The sequence below is a fragment of the Struthio camelus genome, chromosome 2, assembly GCF_040807025.1.
Source record: "Struthio camelus isolate bStrCam1 chromosome 2, bStrCam1.hap1, whole genome shotgun sequence".
Classification (NCBI taxonomy): Eukaryota; Metazoa; Chordata; class Aves; order Struthioniformes; family Struthionidae; genus Struthio; species Struthio camelus.
The window spans coordinates 96,214,286-96,220,412 of record NC_090943.1 but is presented as its reverse complement, the minus strand read 5'-3'; positions in this window follow the sequence as shown (position 1 = coordinate 96,220,412).

Here is a 6,127-nt window from a genome sequence, read left to right as displayed (position 1 = left end):
GCGAATCAGGAAACTGATAGGAGCTAAAGAAAAAAAGAAAGTTATTTGCCTGTTTGGTGTTCATTCGGCGATCATTTCCCCGGCGCAGTCTATTACGCAGCTGCACAAATACTGATTTACGCACAGAGGCGAGGGTGGCAGGAGGGCAGCAGCAACCAAAGGCGGGCAGGAGCAGCGCAGGTCTCACCCTCCAGTTCGTGTATTCAGCTTTGAATAAAGAAGCACAGAGAATAAGAGTGTGAGGAAAACCATAAGATCTGCACTTAGAAGAAAACGAGTGCCTCAAAACCCCTACACTGGGGCACTTGTGGGCAGCAGCTGTTTATTGCAGCCCTGAGGTGAAAGCAGCGGGAGCGGAGCGTGGGTATGTTACAGCAGTGTCCACCCACGGGCACCACTTCCTCCTTTTAGCAGTCTCTCTCCTCAGAGACCAGTTTCCCAGAACGAGCGTGTGAAGATGGCTGCCTTTTGGTGGAAAGAGGTGCAACAAAGTCTGAGCAAAGTTGGTCTAAATGCGAACTTTTTGTGTTATCTGCGTGGCGCTTTGGTTGTAAAGCCGTTTTAGAGCATCTTGTTTGGTACCTAACCGCATAACTCCTTCACAGGGCTGGGAAGACTATTAGCTGAGTGAAGCTGTCCCACAGCCAGGCATTAAAATACTTTCCCCTGCCCCCTTTTGAATGGAGGGGGAATAAGAACAGGCTAACTGTATGTGCATAGTCTTTCCTGAATACAGGAATATTCTCTGATATAGCAGCAAGGCGTGTACCTTAGATTTCTAAGGCAGCTCAGACAAACCAAACTAAAGAGTAGTAGTTTAGTAGTCGCAGTAGTTTAAAAGATAATGCAAGTGCTTTGATTATCAGCAGCACAATACTTTTCACATTTTCCAACTACCATTTTTATAATCCACAAAATACGCTATACATTGGCATCCTATTGTATAAATCAATAATTGCATAAAGCAGAATCAACTGTTTAGTGATTTTAATTCATTGCTGATACCTAGTCAAGACACCAGGCTACTTCTATTGGTGAAAGGCAATATGCAAATATTGGAGAAATGAGGTTCTAAGTTTTGCAATAATATATGGAAAATGCTTGATTTTTTGAATCCTAACCAATGTATAGTATTCTAGCTTCCTGATGTTCCATCCGGATAATTTGTTATTTCTGATAGAAATTAATCACTTAAATGTAGACTTTATAAACCAATGCAAATTCAGACATCCTGCCTTACTTAAGCACACCTGCACATTAAGATTAATCATATACACACTTCTTGAATGTGACAGATGGATCAATATTATAAAGAAGAATAGTGTAGAATGCTACTATTTTTTTCTGATATTCTGTTTGAAAAACCACAATTCTAAGAGAAAAAGCTTTCGCAAATATATTTATTTTTTGAAATAAATATTCATATTTAATATTAAACCAGCCATCTTATTCTGCACAGGTAGCACAGTATTCTGCACAGCAGCATAAGCAAGGTAGATAGCGGAGATTATAGAATAAATAAATCCTGGCAAGTACAGAATGGTATTATTTGAACAATCTTTTCAGAAAAGATACAAAAAAACCCATCTACTTACTAATTGTACCACCACCACCATCATTAAGAGCGATTATATGGAAGGAAACCATGAAGAAAGCCAGATTGTTGTTTTTGTTCTGAGCACAAAGGGAAAAAATGATAACAAAATGACTTTTTTCTCTCATTCGTTTTAGACTAAAATGTATTTTGCCTCTCCCCACCAAAACCTGCTGCTGTTCTTTTTATCTGCATCAGAAACACCAAATCAGAACAATTAAGGGAAGTAAAATTTGTTTCACAGAAATTAATCCGTCACTTCTGAAGACCACAGGGCTGAATAACGGGGCTTGAATTTCTGACCACGGAAGTAATTTCATGACACCGGTTACTAAAAGCTGTATAAAGTAGATACGTCAGAAAATGATAGGCCAGTCTTAAAACCAATCTTAATGCCACGATATGGCTATTTTTAGTCACAGTTATTTCCATGCTTCAGGAGATCCTGAAGTTCAAGTCATCTAAAATAATCAGAGTTATTAACTATACCATTTTGTTTTGGCCAGAAAATGGTTTGTCTTTGGCAACAGGCTCTTCTGCTGGAGGCTCTGGGGAATGCCTCCAGCAAGCTGACGTGGTAACACTGCCTCTGGCTTGGTGGTACTTCTCTTCTTCTGGTGAGTCAAAAACCATATGTATATTCCAAAGGGTCTAAACCTCTGTCCATCCTATCTTAGAGTACACGGACAACCCAAGCTATCTGGAGGTTGGTGAAGAAATTTTGTTTACAGAGGGTGGGAGCCTGTGGATCATCATCCATGAATAACCTGAAGCATTTATCAGAAAAGAAAATTGTCACAACTAAATCCTAGGCAGGACTCTTTAAAATGTAGTTACCTTGAATATATCACTAAAGAAATAGTCTTGCGAGAAACAGGTTAACAAATACTAAGATGCTTAAATTTTAGAAAAAAACTTTTTTCTTTGTGCACAGCAGCTACCATATGCTGCCTTTCCAGAAATACTAAGTATGAACAGTCTTTTGTTTAACATAAGAAGCAGTTCATACACTGAATTAAATGGCAGCCAACATTGCACTAAATGTTCTTAAAAAAAAATCAAATTTAATTCAACGTGCCGTGATTTCATAGCTCCATCTTATCAATGATGCTCAAGTCTAGGTGACATCATTATATCGTGGAAGTGGGTGGAAATATTACTTCATTCTTGCTACTACGTGGGTTTCCTCTGAACTATCTTCTTGCAGCTGTTCGCTTGCTTGTTGAGACAACAGGAAAAGATGAGCTGAAGGTTAAGCGAATGAGAGTGATGAGCATGTAGAAGAAGACAGGGAAGGAGAGGGTGCGAAGTAAAGAAGAGTGCAAAGGAGAGGGAGGGAGCAGAAGGGACAGACGAGGGGACCGTGTTCAAAAAGCCCAGCAGCTCAGAGCAGCCCAGCATGTCTTCCCTAATCTCACTGGAGGGAGAAAGTCACCCCCCCTCTCAAAGGGCTGGTGGCGATGCTCAGCTGCTCTTACCCTCCACTGGCTCTCATCTACCTCTTCATGGCATAGCCTTAATAGCAACTTCAGCTCATGAATATGCAATCTACTAATACATATTCAGCAGACCGGTAATTCTTCTTCAGCCTTATGGTTATGTTGCTTTTCTCTTTGCAGAAAAAAAAATCTGCCAAAATGGCTTTAAAAATAAAGTAGAACCTTTCTATCTAGGAAGCCATTTTAAAAATATTTAAGACTTCTTATATGACTGGATAGGTGTTGCAATTGTTTCCTCTGTAAATACAATGTTTCTTCCAAGTTTATGTTTTTTAATAGAGCTTTTGCATTCATGTTATTCTTAGAGAACAAGTTTAAACTCAGAAAGTCACCAAAGTGGATAAAAGATAGAAGATATTACCATATTTTCTCATTAAAAAATGTCTAAAGAGGTGTTTCAGCCTTCCTAAACGAAATATTTCCATGTAAGTGATTAATATCTGAATTAGTATAAATATGTATATGTAAATGGCTTCTTACCTACTAATTGTATTAAATGACCTAGAAACACCTCATCATTCTCATAATGAGTACTGGGTACCTATATGAAAGCTTGTATTTAAGTAAAAAGTGAGTGAATGTACAGCTTTGAAGGAAACTGTACTGTACCATTTCAGGCCAAAGATTTTTCACTCTTAAGCATAAGTAAATAATGTCTTGTATAAAACATTTCCCAGTAATAAAAGCTCTTCTTGAGAGTTCAAAGTGTTTATGAATCATTTTGAATAAAGGCACTTTGTGAACTGGAGTGATGCAAATCTACGGTGGAATTTTCTTCTTGCAGACAGGATGAGTAAGGAAGGCCCACTTCAATGGCTCGGTTTACACCTTTGATCCTTAAGCACACTCTTCTTTTATCGTGAATATACACTATGAGCGTGTTATTTTATAAGGCAGGGTTTCCATCCCCCTAGTCATAAGTATCTCACAAACTTTGTATCAAAATAGGCAAGAGGAAGACGATGGGAAAGGTGTTCTTTAACAAGGTACCTTTGGTTGAAAACTGGTTTCTGTCGTTTCTAGTACGTTTACAGTTCAAGGAGGCTAAAAATCACGAGGATACGTCTGTTTAAAACCCAGCATAGAGTGTGACGGCAAAATCTGTGTTACAGAGCTGATTCTCAGTGGCAGGCAGAAATACACTCAGAAGCAATACAGGCGTTTTAGGGGAAAAAAAAATATATGTATGTATTTTTTAAGTGCCGCACGGCGGGGCTGCAGCCTCCCTCGCTCCCTCCGCCCCGCGCGGGCACCGCCCCCGCCGCGCTGTGCCCGCCCCGTCCGGCCGCGCCGCCGGCGCGCTTTCCGCGGGCGGTGCGCGGCCGCGGAGCGCCGCCGCCGGAGGCAGGCGCCGCGCTACCCACTTGAACAACGAGAAGTGCTGGTGTTTGGCGCATGTTTGGCCTCAGGGGAGGCTCGTTTGCCAAGAGCCGGGCTGGGTCGGTCCCAAATCACTGCTCGCAGTCGGCAGGGCTGGGGTCGGCTACAAGAAGTTGCAGTTAAATAAGCCTGGGCACTAGTGATCGTCTCCTCAAGAAGGAGGAGAAATCTGCACTGCTAAATCAGAGTATTCTTAAAATATTTTGACTACAGCCCCGTTCACACACACACACACGCAGACACGCACACACAAACTGAATCAATGCTTGCAGCTCTCAGTACTGCAGAAAATGTACCTAGACTCCATGTCTCTGAAAAACGTCTTTGCAACGCTCTTCTTGCTTTATGTGCAAGGCAGATTGTAAATCCCAGTTCCCGGCTATACAGATCATAACTGCATTATTATTAGTGATGGCCTTAATTTTCCCTGTCAACTGGATGAGATTTTGGATCAGTTGCCAAGTGTTTAAGTAGCGTACTGGTGAAAGTGCAGGTATTGCTACTCTGAGAGCTCTTTGGTGGAAACCCACTGACTTTCAGTTAGAAACGTACAGCTGGGTGCTGCTGAGTAAAAGGATGGAAAAGTAAAATCCCGAGTTTGTTAGCGCCACGTTTTCCCATGTCTAGAAGGAGAGGCTCAGCGCTGCCACCTCGCGTCCCTTGCCTCACCTCCGGGCTTAAAAAGCCTGCAGGAAATAGCATGAAGTTTCGAATCTTTTTAGTTGTAAAAGGTGGAGAAAGCTTGCCAATGCTCTTGAAACTGCCTTTCGATGGAAGCTGAAGGCTCACACTTTACACCTATGCTTTAGATTTGGGGAGCTTTAACGCGCTTTCAATCCAGCTTTGGAGGATTAGGGGTGGAAGCAATTAACTTCAGGGAAACAGCCAAGAAATTGTAGTAAAATGCTTTTATAGAGTTTCACATCATAGTCTTAGGATTGCTTTATTAAGCAGTTTTAAGGGATGCTTTTGCAAATTTTGGAATTTTGCATTTGGGAAATAATACTCCTCTGTCCATCCCACATACACACTTTTTGAACCAAGATTAAATGACATGACTGCTTTCACTAAGGTAAAAATTAACTTACATTGAGATAACTCTTATTCATGGTGGTCAAGACCTTGCACACTGCAACATAATCGAGTGAAAAGTGTTCTCTAAGCAGTGTTTTCTATGTCTCTGTATATTGGTTGATTGGTTTTATTTGTGTATATTGGTTTAATTTTTATTTGTTCTGCTTTAACCTGTCTTTAGAAACATGAGAATATTTTACTTGCCTTGCAGTGTAATCACATTCGTATATGTGATTCACATTCGTATGTAAAATATGGTAGCTGGCCATTGAAATCCTTTTAGATACCCATGCGAAAAGGCAATTTGTTGTTCCACAATTTGTTACTGGCTTCTTTTGGTCTTTCAGAACGCTACACGTAAACGCCAATAGTGTAAATAAAACCAGTAGTACTTACGGCTCCAAAACCATGCTGAGTCTCGAAATGGGTGGTATATGAAGTAACAGATTTGACAGTAGCTTTGGGTGGAAAAAAAGAGTGCCGGAAGATTTGCTGTTCACATAGGGTAAAGGTATGAAACGCCACTGATGTTGACCCTGGATGTTGCCATAGGAAGAGAAAACAGTATTTCATCCAATAC